Genomic DNA, 12907 nt, shown 5'->3' with positions numbered 1-12907 from the left:
CTATTTAAAATAGATTTTACATAAAATTGACAAATTTTGAAACTTACAACAAACTGAAGCTGTGAAAAGAAGTTGAAGAGCTACATAGTCCTGAATCTATTAAAGGAAGTATATTTACAGTTTCCCTTGACTTTACAATGGGGCTATGCCCTGACGAACCCATCCCAGGTAGAAAATACCATTAAGTCTACAATGCATTTAATACACCTAACCTAGCTAACATCATAGCTTAGCCTAGCCTACTTGGAGCATGCCTAGAACACCTACATTAGCCTACAGTTGGGCAAAATTATCTAACACAAAGCTTATTTTATCTTTTATAAAGTGTTGGGGCGCCTGGGTGGCGCAGTCGGTTAAGTGTCCGGCTTCAGCCAGGTCACGATCTCGCGGTCCGTGAGTTCGAGCCCCGCGTCAGGCTCTGGGCTGATGGCTCAAAGCCTGGAGCCTGTTTCCGATTCTATGTCTCCCTCTCTCTGCCCCTCCCCTGTTCATGCTCTGTCTCTCTCTGTCCCAAAAATAAATAAACGTTGAAAAAAAAAATTTTTTTTAAAAATAATAAAAAAATAAAGTGTTAAGTATCTCATGCAATTTATTAAGCAGTGTACTGAACTTGAAAAACAGAAAGGGTATATGGACATAGAATGGTTTTAAGTGTACTGGTGGTTTATTCTCATGATCTCATGGCTGACTGGGGTTGCAGCTGGCTACCCCCGCCCAGCATCAAAAGAGAGTATCATACCACCTATCAGTAGCCTGGGATGTGATCAAAATTAAAAATTCAAAGTATGGTTTCTACTGAATGCATATTACTTTCACACCATCATAAAGTCAAAAAATTTTAAATCTAACATCTTAAGCCAGGAACCATCTGTATCCCTGCTGGATTCTGTGGTTCAGGTTGTGCAGATTGTTGTGTTAATCCTCGGATCAGTTTTCTAGGTGTGCAGGATGGTTTAGTATTGGTCTGGCTGTACTTCATGGACATGAGACACAAAAAACTCAGATTGTGTTCTTTATGAAGTTAATGAAGTACCTTTTAAAATCTGGTTTATGAAGATGTATTATCAGTTTTTGATCAATGTAATAAAATGTTCTTGCATCTATTAACTGATAACTTTGCTTCTTTAACTTTATGATGTCATATCTGTATACAATATTTAATTTTACATAACCCAATAGTCTATACTTTTGAGTCTATACTTTTTTTTTTAATGTTTATTTATTTTTTGAGAGAGACAGAGTACAAGTGGGGAGGGGCAGGGAGAGAGGGAGACCCAGAATCTGAAGCAGGCTCCAGGCTCTGAGCCCTGACTTGGGACTCAAACCCACAACCATGAGATCATGACCAGAGCCAAAGTCCGATGTTTAACTGACTGAGCCACTCAGGCGCCCCGAGTCTGTACTTTTTTTTTTTTAATGTTTATTTAATTTTGAGAGAGAGAGAGAGAATGAGCAGTAAGGAGGGAGCATAAGGCAAGCTGACAGGCTGCAAACACCCCAGGTAGGATATGTGTGATATTCCTCCGACACTCCTGGCTGCCCAAGAACAAAGGAAAAGGAAAAACAAATGGTTATCTGATAGAGATCATAGTCCTGCAGGACCTAAGTCTCCATCACTCCTCCATAGTAAAGTGGTAAACAAAGGCAGAAGGAAATGGCAGATAGAAATAAATTTTCCTATAACCTCCAGCCCATTGACAAATACTTGAGGCTGGCAGATTAAAATGTTTCTACAGGAACTCCTTATGGTCTTAATGCTAATGCTTTGCTAGAGGGAAAAACAACCCTAGCTTGACAATGGCTGGGCCTCCACTATTCTGTGAGTCTTCTTTAGCATATGAAAATCTCACTGAAAACTTCCCCTGGACTTTACCTCTCCCAACCCCATAGTATATAACCAGTCTCTCCTCATGGTCCCTGGGCAGCTCTTCCTGCCCATGGGTCCTGTCCCCGTGCTTCAATAAAATCACCTTTTTGCTAAAAACGTCTTCAAAATTTCTTTCTTGGTCATCAAACCTGGACCCCACAAGCCCCACTATCACCCCCAAAAAACCTCATGGAGCGGGAGAGGGCAGAGAGAAAGTGAGAATCCCAAGCAGGCTCCACTCTGACAGTGCAGAGCCTGATGTAGGGCTCAAACTCATGAACTGTGAGATCATGACCTGAGCCAAAATCAGGAATCTGGCGCTTAACCTACTGAGCCACTCAGGCGCCCAAGCCTATACTTTTTAAAGAATGTTTTCTGGGTTTCCTAGGTTGCTTTTTTTTTTTTTTTTTTTTTTTAAGCAGGGGGGCCTTGAACTCACAACCCTGAGATCAAGACCTGAGCTGAGATCAAGAGTCAGAGGCTTAACCAACTGGCCCACTAGGTGCCCCTCCTAGCTTGCTTTTAAATCTTCCTAAACTCTAGAGTATAAAAGTTATTTTCCTAATTTTCTTCCACATTTTATTATTTTTAAAACTTCTCAATGTTTACTCCTCAAGGAATTCATTTTAGTGTGTAGTGTGAGATAAAGGTCTGTTATGCTAATAAGCCACTCTGTGTATTGGCCTTTGGGTTGTTTATTTCTTCACTACAGGCTGTGACCCATTAACTCAAAAGCCCTCTGGGGCCAAACTCAAACTTTTGCATATCCAACTTTTAAAATAGCCCAACAAGCATATTTTTAGCCATTCAGAGCCTCCCTGCTTTGGATACTGTGAAAATGTCACCCAGCATCTACTGAACACTGATAAGACATAGAGCCTAGTAAAACACCAAGCTGCTGTGGCCTTTCAGAGCTCTCTGACTCCTCCATTGTACTGAGCAAAGTCACCTAGACAGTAAGACCACTCCCAGATGCCCTTTTCCCCCAGGGGTTCCCTTGCCCTCCTCCCCTTCTGGATGGTGGCTTCTGTGCCATAAGCCTTTGGATGGTCTCATGTTGGGACTTCCCCTGTCACACAACCCTGTCCAAGAGCCACCCTGTTGAAGGAAAAACAGTGGTGGACTTAAAGTGGTAAAACCAATTTTATTCAGCACTATCACAACAGGGGAAAAGAGACCTTAGTGTAAAAGCAGGTTCAAATCCAAGTATCTTATGGGTAAATGAGAATTTATAGGTAAGAGGTACGGTGGAGGTCAATGGATGGTAAATCTTTGTCAACCCAGTAAAGGTCATTGGATTTTCTACCTCTTGTGGTCCTGTCTTCTCCCTAGATCAGTCCTCAAATCTCTCAAATTCCCTACAGGTGATCAGGATGCGGCTGAGGTAATCAGGAAATAGATAATAGGGACCACCAGTCAACAGGACAATCGATTGACAAAACTATACTGGACGGTTTCAAGCGGTTGAAACTCTAAAATACCTGTGTGTCAGTTTGACATGGTGTTGTTCTGTGCTGTTTTGCTCTGCGTGTTTTGTTATTTTTTGAAGTTTATTTATTTTGAGAGAGCAAGCGAGCAGGGGAGTGGCAGAGAGCTAGGGAGAGGGAGTCCTATGTGGGCTCCAAGTAGACAGCACAGAGCCCAATGCAAGGCTCGAACACTTGAACTGTGAGATCATGACCTAAGATGAAATCCAGAGCTGGTTGCTTAACCGACTAAGCCACCCAGGCACCCCTTGCTCTGTATATTTTTTGGAATCTCCCACTATGTCTCATTAGCCTCAACAAGTGGTAGCCTCAACAAGATGCAGGCAGGGTGGGCCCAGGGACCCAGAGGAGGGTACCACAGGACCAGTGAAGGGGGCCTTTGACTTCTCACAGGATTGAAATCAAATGCAAGCCAGAGAAAGTAAAAACAGAGTTTCTTGAATAATAGCATCGGTGATGGAGAATGGCAGACCGAGTGTCTGGGAGACTAGGAAAGGAAAAGAGAATTGGGGTTAGGGATTTATATTAGAAAAGGGCCTAGAGTACATTTTTCTTCAGGAATCCAGGGTAGGGTCCAATCAAAGGCAAGTGTCAGGTGAGCAATAGACTCCACAAATTACTAAAGGTAGGGGTATTGATGCCATTATCAACCAAGGCTTGTTCAAAGCTAATGTCCTGGAACATGTTTGGGATCTGGCTCTTCTTAGGTGTTATCAGGTATTTGGGGCCTAGGATGAAACTCAAAGAATGATTAACTCTCTTGCCTTCCCCCTGAATGGGAACATAGCTTTTTTGTCTTATTCAGAGGCAAAATATTGAACATGAGTAAATGGGGCCAAGCAGAAAAACAGCAGAGATGAGGTCATTCTCAAATGGAGTCCTGGGGCTCCTGGGGCACTCAGTCAGTTAAGTGTCCAACTTAGCTCAGGTCATGATCTCATGATTCATGAGTTCCAGCCCCGTATCAGGCTCTGTGCTGATGGCTCAGTGCCTGGAGCCTGCTTTGGATTCTGTGTCTCCCTCTCTCTCTGCCCCTCCCCCACTCATGCTCTCCCTCTCAAAAATAAATAAAAACATTTTTAAACATTTAGAAATATAAATAAATAAAATGGAGTCCCTTCAGCTTCCCTACCTCATAGGTATTTGAGTGAACATCATTGGAACTGACTTTTGGGGTCAGAGGTGCAGCAGCTTGGGGAGAGAGGTAAGCCTGCCTGCTTGGTCCCCCACTAAGCAGCTCTGGACCCTGTAAGACTTCCGGGCCCAAGCAGGAAAAGGGGAGAAGTGCCTAAGTCTGGACCAAGGGTGGGCTGCCTCTGACCCCATCATGGGCTGTAGCGAGAGGAGGTCCCCATGGCCAACTGGCGTTTTGGGATACTCTGAGACTAGACAAGTCCCTAGGAATTGCTACAACAGGTTCATAAGCCCATAAGGCAGGGATGGCAGGTCTCCTAAGCACAGTTGGGGGAGGTGCCTTTGTCCACAGCCAGCAGGCTTTAGCTGTAGTCCCACTCAGATCTACTGTCTAGGATCACATTCCAGCCCTGCCCCAGAGGGCCATTGAGACCTCCAACTCTTGGGCCCAGCCAGCCAAAACATTAAAGTAACTAAAGTCAAAGAAGTTTATATCCTTGCCTTTCCCAGGAACCCAAAGAAGGTGGCTGTTTTACTGGAAAAATGTTCTGAACCACGAGATGGCTGTTGCGTCCTGCTTACCACAACTTCATACCACCCAGAGGAGGAAAGAGCCCAAGCTCCTGGGGGAGATGAGACAGGACAGAGTGAAGGATCCTGGGGGGAAAAAAAAATGACTGACATACTCTGCTAGAAAAAAAATGCAGTGTCACCACTGTAAGAACGAAGACATTTTATCCTCCACTTTGCCAGTGACCATCCAAAAACTTGTAAAAGACCAAAAGGCAAAAGGGGAAGGCAAAAAAAAAAAAAAAAAAAAAAGGGTTGACTCTTGGAGGAAGTAATACGCATCATCTCTCTTCTTAAGGGCCTAACCCTTTCCCCAGCCCCAGGAAGTGAATACCTTGGGAGGAGGATTAACAAAAGGGGCAGGAACCAGCTTAACTGTTAAAATCGGGCACTTTGGCTACAAGATTCTGTCCTGGGTGTTCCAGACAATCACCTTTTCCCATGATTAGGATGGGACCTGCTGAGCCACCCTCATGAAATGAGCCTAAAGCTTTTTGCTGTTGGTGGGTACCAGCTGTTAAGAACCAGTTAACCAGTGGAGGCTGGTGGTCAATATGCTGCAGTAATTACTGGCCAAGCAAAGGCGCTGAAAGGGTACAGATTCCTGCCATTTCACCTTTTAATTCCCTGGTCGGCCTGTGCTTAGAGCCACTAAGCATCAGTGAGGCTGACGGTAGACTAGAGTTAAACATGATTATTCCCTTCATTAGAGCACCCCTCCCAGATATCACCACCTAGATGGATGACATTTGATTTGAAGTTCTACGCTTGGCTAAAATGTTCTGTTGTGTAAAAGTTTCACAGGAGAGACAGGCAAGGACCCGGGAAGTAGAACTCATGCCTTCAGACTACACAGATAACATCATTTTGGCAGACTCCCCGGGGGCAGGGTGGGGAGGTTCCTCTACTGGCGGACACAAAGACCATCAACTTTAACCTGTACTCTTTGTGCCGCTTCCCCAGAGCTGAAGAGCCCAACCTAGACTGCGACCAAGCAGTTTTACGTTCTGCACTTCTGTTCTGAATGGGGCAGGGCAAAAAACTCCCTTACCTCCTCAGAACCTAAGAGGCAATGAGAAACTGTCCTCTGACAGTTTCCCAGGGGAGGTAAGTGGGAGGTGGCCTCATAGTAGCTCCTTACTTCCAGGCCTCCCATCCCTCATGTTCTGGGAAGATCGCAGGGCGTTCTGCCAACATTCACATTTGCCACAGTCAGGCCCTTTGCCTGCATGGCCTATGTGGATAGATACAAAGTCTCAAGGGCACTGTGGCAGAGCCATTTCTCTACAACTCTGGCCCCTGATTTTTCATGTATCTAGCCAAGAATTCTTTGTAGATGCTTTGTGCGATAGGCAGAATAATGCCCCTGCCAAAGATGTCCATGCCCTAATCCCCAGAACCTGTGAATATATTCCTTTGTATGCCAAAGGGGACTATGCAGGTGTGGCTAAATTAAGGTTCTTGAGATGGGGGGGGGGCACCCCAGCTTATTAAGGTGGGCTGAGTGTAATCACAGGGACCTTTCTAAGCAAAAGTGGGAGGCAGTAGGGTCAGAGTCAGAGGAAGAGATGTGAGAATGGAAGCAGTGATCAGAGTGATGTATGGCCACAAGCCAGGGAATGGAGACAGCCTCTGGATGCTGGAAAGGCAAGGAAATGAATTCTCCCCTACAGCCTCCAGAAAAAACACAGCCTGTGGATACCCTGAATGTAACCCAGTGAGACCCATTTCAGATGCCTGACCTTCACAATTACAAGACCGGACATTTGTTTTGTTTTAAGCTGCTAAGTTTCTGGTAACTTGTTACAGTAGCAAGAGGAGACTAACACAGATATTGTAATTAACTGTAGCCATAGGGGCTTATACCAAATTGATTCCGTTCTTTTAGGGAACTTCAGACAAGACTGACCAGGACCATGACTCCCGGCAGGGTAATGAGGGGGACATGGCTTCAGCTAGGCTCCCCATGCAGACCCAAGCCAATTAAATCAGTAAGCCGGGTGCAGCAAGATGTGTCAGCGGCGAAACATATCCTGCTTCAGCTGGCCAGCAGGAGGTCCAGGGTAACACAGTTGTTCATTACCACTTACGCTAGAGTGTTTAGAACATTGTCATCACCTGTGGGAAATGTACAAAATAAGCCAATAATAATAGAATGAGGCCAAAGGGAATCATATAGTGTCCAGAAAGTTAATTTTGTGCTGTTAATTCAAGTTCAATATCAAGGGAACTGCTTCTCTCTGGAGGTTCTTTGAAGTGTCTAAATGTCTTCATTTCAGAGGTTATCTTGAGGCACAGAGAGAAAGTTTATGGATTGACACCTTGTTAAAGTTCATTACAATTCAGCATCCTCATTTTGCTGCAGTTAAACTCACATTTTCCTGTTTCCAGAAATCCTGGAGACCAAAACATTGGCCGGATCTCATAAAGATTTGTTTCCCTACAGAGTTTCTGTTTGGGATGGTGAAAGATTTTTGGAGATGGACAGTGGGGATCGTCGGACAACTTTCTAAATGTACTGAATGCCACTGAGTTGTACACTTAAAGATGGCTAAAGTGGTTAATTTTATGTATATTTTACTGCATTTTAAAAACGTTTGTTGTCCTTCACGGTCTTATCTCATTGTGTGCATTTTTCTCTGACCAGTGTGTTGGCTACACACACTCTTTCTGATCTCCCAAGTAGGAGAAAAGGGAGGAGCTGGGGCCAGTGTACGAAGGTTTTTTTGGGAATAGCAGAGAATTGTAATTTGGGACAAGCAACCGACAGCAAAAACCATAGGCTAGTCCAACAAAGAGGAGGAACATTATTTTATGGAGCAGGAGAAAGTTGGGAGGGGTTGTTTCCAACGGGTCCATTGGAGAAAAGGAAGAGCTCAGGTTGATGATGGTTTCTCATTGGCTAAATTGCTGGGGTAGTCTATTTCTTGTAGGAGATGTACATCTGTTGGGGGCTGTAATTTCCTATTGCAGTTCTTCTTTTGGGGGTGCCTATAATTGATCATTCTTACTGTGATTAAGGAGTGGTACCCTGTGAGAGTTCCCCCTCTGGCCTCCTGACTGCATTTTAGTAAGGTTCCTTTTCCCACAAGACAAAGTTTTTGAGAATAAATTACAATTCTGTCAGACCAGCAGGTTCACTACCTAGTCCATGACATATCCCTGGGAAGCAAATCCCTGAAACCAAGAAAAATTACAGCCATTCAAAATTCCCTCCCCTTTCACTAAAAGATAGAGGATTCCTAAGACTTATTGTAGACCGTCCATTGCCAACTTAATGATTTATCTGCCTCCTTCTAGGAAATGACTAATGACACCCCTGAAGCTCTGCCATGGGAGGTCACTGTAGCGTTAGCCTTAAGGCCAACTCAAGGCTAATAATAGGGAGAACTCTCCCACTCTGGGTCTTCTTTTAGTTGGTACCGGAAAGGGATGGCCAAGCTCTTAAAACTTTTTAACTCAAAATCGTAATGGAAATCAGAGGCTCATTAGGCATAACAGTTGCTCTCCTAACCCACTAAAGAAGACATGTAGCTTCAGCCGCACATCTAGACAAGCCATTTCATTTAAACTTAGGTCACCTCTTCACCTCCAGTGTAGTGTCAGAGACTTCAGACTGAGACGCTGTAGCGTTTCTCCCTCTTGTCTCAAGTGTAGTTTGCAGCTCCCTTCACAAACAGGAGGCTGAACTACATTGAAAAAATGAATCACGCATAGTGCCCTAGGAAAAGGTCAAGTGCAGCTATGTAGCGGTTGTACTCATGATCTCCGCGGGGAACGTGCAGGCACAGTTGTGCAATGAAGAGGACGGTTCACGTATGCACCAAAATTTGAAAGCAACTGTCATCCAGGTAAGACGGGTAAGAGCACCGCGCCGGCCCAGGACCACAACCCCACCTTCCGCTCCGGCTCCTTCCGAGCGGCTCCCCGCCTCCCGGCAGGAGGAAAACTGCGTCTCTCAGCTAGCGGGCGCGAGAAGAGGCGTCGGCGCGGCCCGCCCAGCTTCCGAGGCCCCGCCCCTCGCGCCGTTTGCGGAGACCGGAAAAGCGCGTGCGCGGGGCGGCGGCCATCTTGGCCGCGCGCCACTCCCGCGTCGGAGGGAGAGTCATTGCTTGTCGCCGCCCGGCCTCTGAGTGGATACGTAGGAAGGGGGGAGCCCAAGAGAGAGGCGCGGAGTCAAAAGCCTCTTCCTCAGAGAGCCTGGGCCGGCTGGGCCCCCGAGGCGGGGAGCAGCCCCGGGGGAGGCGTGGGAGCCAGGCCTTTCCTGGTCGCGGCGACTCCGGCCCCGACGTCCCCGCCCCCCCAGCGTGGCGGTTGTGTCGCATCCTGGCGGGCACGCGGTGCTCTTGGCGTTGTCAGTTATCGACGTTAAACGCCTTGAGTGAGTGAATTCGCGTTAAGTTAGAAAACTCAGCGCGGCAGAGCCTTGCAAATGCCCGAAGCTTCGACTGTAGCAGTTAGAGAGCAAAGACGCGGCGGGCCGGTTGCCGTTAGCTGGAATTGAATTCACCCTAAGTAGGGTGAAGTTTTGACAGGTAGGTTTTTCTTTCGGGTGTCCGTGTAGAAATTCTTCCTTAAAATCTGCAGCGCCACTATAACGAACATCCGTGGAACCTTCATCCACGTTCGCTAATTGTTAAGATTTTGTCTCTAGTCCTGTGTATTCTTAACGATGAGCCATTTAATGGTAAATTGCAGACATTCGCTTCACCTTTTAATCGTAAGCGTGCATCCTCTGAGAATCAGGACAGTCTTCTAACATCAAAACTCCACTGTCCGTCCAAGAAAGTAGACTTTCTCCAGTTTTCCGAAAGTATCTATTACAGTTGTCGGGGTTTTTGGAGCCAGAACCCGAACAAGATTGCAAAATGCACATTGCATTTTGCTTTAGCTCTCTCGTCCCTAAAACAGTTGCCTGCATTTAAAACTGAAATTAATTTTGGTTCTTGAAGGTTCCAGGAAAGTTATATCGTAAAATGTTGGCATTCAGATACGATGTTCTCTTATGGTTTTATTTAATTATCTAATTAACTTGACTGTTCCTTGTAAAGTGGTCGTTGGGTCTAGAGCCGTACTGTCTCCTAGAAATATAACGTGAGGTACAGATGTAATTTTTTATAATTCTTAATAGCCAAGTAAAAACTTTAAATGTACCTGGGAAATCATTTCTAATATGTTTTATTTAACCCAATTTATCCAGCTATCAGTTTCAAATTAGTGGAATTAATGACAAATGCAGCTAATAGGGAATTCTTAATGAGAAATTTTATGTTTCTTTTGTAATAAGTTGCTGGAATCTGGCATGTATGCCGGATCTCCGTGTGGATGCTGAATTTTCATTGGGAATTCTTGATCTGTATTTAGCTTTTACTGTTCTACTGTTGAAAAAGGTCTCCAAACCGAGATTGTTGGAACATACTGAAAAGTGGTTGTTTTTTTTTTTAAGTAACTGAATCAATTTTATTTCTAAAATCTAATTAATTAAAAGTAAATAAAGTTGAGAATGTAGCTTCTCAGTCACACTAGCCACGTTACATGTTTATGGTAGCCACAGAGAACCCCCCAGTGGCTCCTGGGTTAGACGGCAAGTTTAGACACTGGAACGTTTCTGTGTACTTTGTATTGTATTCCATTCAGGAAGCACGTCCCATTATGAGGGATGAGAAGCATTTAGTCAAGGTGCCCTTCTGTCTCATATAGGCACACTTTTTTTTTTTTTTTTTTTTTTTTTTTTTTTTTTGGTAATCCTTGGGTAATACTTGGCAACAGAGGGATATTCTGTTCCCCAACAGCCTTTCATCTAAGGGTTTCAACATCACTTGTCAATCTTTGCCTCAACCTATTTTTACATGGTGGGCGTTGGGGGGGGGGGTTACAAAGTGATGTTTTTGCTAATTGTGTCAATCCTTCTCCATTTAGCTGAGCAGCTTTCCTTCCCCACTTCCCCTGCCCTCTATACTTTTTTTTTCTTTTTGGAGTATCACAACATATTCTTGGGCTTTTCTTTCATTCACTATTTTATAATCAATTCCTGTCATTTATTTTGATGCTCCAGCTGTCCCACATTTGCCTTTTGAATCAGTGTCCCTTCAACATGAATCCTATTAGTCTTTAAACACAACCCTATTAGTCTTTAAGTGTAAAACAAAGCCCCAGTTCACTTTGTACTTTCTTGTTACAAATCTGTAACCAATGATTTCTCCAAAAAGCCTGTTTCCTTTTAGACACCAAGGTTGGTGTGATACATGGGCTGGGTGCTACTTGGGTATAATCTTGTCTAGGCCTTTCAGTGGATATCTAAAACACATGCTTCCTTACTCGTAAGTTTGTACTCATATTCCCAGTAAAAGTTTAATATGGGATTTTTTTTGTTTGCTTTCTCTTATTTTATACTTGTACCTCTTTTCTGTTATAATAAACACTAGCATTAATATATTGTTTATGCTACAGTATGTGTATAGTGGTTTCAAAAAGTGTAATACCAATGTTACTATCAACTGTAGATTTACTCAGTAAACTTAAATTTATTTGCATTTCTTTTTGTCCTTATAGTTTATATTAAGGATATAAAGTTCAGAGTACTCTGCTCAAATATTTGCATGTACTCTGAGTCTTTTTTCTGCATGGTTAGGTGATCAATTTGATACACTTCAGAGGTGAAGGCAAATTGCAGCTGAGAGGCTATTTAAATAGGCACTGAACAGCAGAAACATGTTAGCCCAGTCTGTAAGAGCAAAATATTTACTGGTTGTTGATTGGATGGAGCCAGGATTTTTAATAATATTGAATGTTGGGTACGGGGGCCCTAATTGGATGGAACCACAGTGTTACAGTTCTCGTAATACATCATAAGGCACCTTTTATTTTCTCCAGGTTTAAGAAGAGGCAAAATTGGGCTGTCAAATGGAAAAGTTGTTGCAAATAATCACCCCTTTATTAATTAGGTTTTATATCATGAGTTTCCCCCTTGAAGACCCTCTTTTAAATTACATTGGTCCTATTAACTATTTTACCTGGGGGTCCATGGGATTACATTTTAATAAGCCAATCCATGACTGCTAAAGATTGAGTTTTAATTTATCATTCATTATGTTAGAGCATCTGTCTAATATGGAATGTTTTAGGGCACTGGGTATTATGAAGAGGGGAGATTTAGGCAAGGTGTTCAAGAAAAAAATATTCAGTGACATTTGTTAAAGATGGTAAGGCAAACTTTTCTTGGGGCATTGAGATAGGTGTAGGAATCACTGCAATGGGAATTTACAGCGTGGGTGAGAGCTCGGGCTCTACTCCAACTGAGTACCGCGTAAGTGGAAATCTATAGCCAGGGACCGGAATCTATAGCCAGGTTAATGAATAGAAAATTACTAAGAGGAAACATCTGAGGTAAGGGGGATTCTGGCTAAAATGAACTAACAGGATTCTTACTGAAGACAGATCAGCGGGTGCCTGGGTGGCTCAGTCGGTTAAGTATCTGACCCTTGATTTTGGCTCAGGTCAAACCTCACAGTTTCATGGGTTCAAGCCCTGCATCGGGCTCTGCGCTAGCAGCGTGGAACCTGCTTGAGATTCATTCTCTCCCCGCGCCCCCCTGCCAGTCCTCCACCCATGCTGTCTTTGTCTCAAAATAAATAAACTTAAAAACAAAAGACAGGGGGACCTGGGTGAATCAGTTGGTTAAGCAACTGACTTCAGCTCAGGTCATGATCTCACCCCGGTCAGGCTGTGTGCTGACAGCTGGGAGCCTGGAGCCTGCTTCAGATTTTAACTGCCTCTCCCTGCCCTTCCTCTTGCGTGTGTGCGTTCACACCTGTGCTGTCTGTGTGTCTGTCTGTCTCTCTCTCTCTGT

The 12907-nt window shown here is 44.2% G+C and overlaps 1 long non-coding RNA gene across 1 annotated transcript; it reads right to left on the bottom strand.

Moving 5' to 3' along the window:
- Positions 1 to 7852: 7852 nt before the first annotated feature.
- LOC147583792 (uncharacterized) lies at positions 7853 to 9116 on the bottom strand. The gene is made up of 2 exons (XR_015242249.1): positions 8640 to 9116; positions 7853 to 8049 (listed from the first exon to the last, which is right to left on the bottom strand). It is a non-coding gene; the product is annotated as an uncharacterized LOC147583792 (long non-coding RNA).
- Between the last annotated feature and the right edge of the window lie 3791 nt (positions 9117 to 12907).

Source organism: Puma concolor, chromosome A2, assembly GCF_028749965.1.
Source record: "Puma concolor isolate L17-30 chromosome A2, mPumCon1.1.hap2, whole genome shotgun sequence".
NCBI classification, from domain to species: Eukaryota; Metazoa; Chordata; class Mammalia; order Carnivora; family Felidae; genus Puma; species Puma concolor.
The sequence above is the reverse complement of the archived record's forward strand: the minus strand, read 5'-3'. Positions and strand labels throughout refer to the sequence as shown.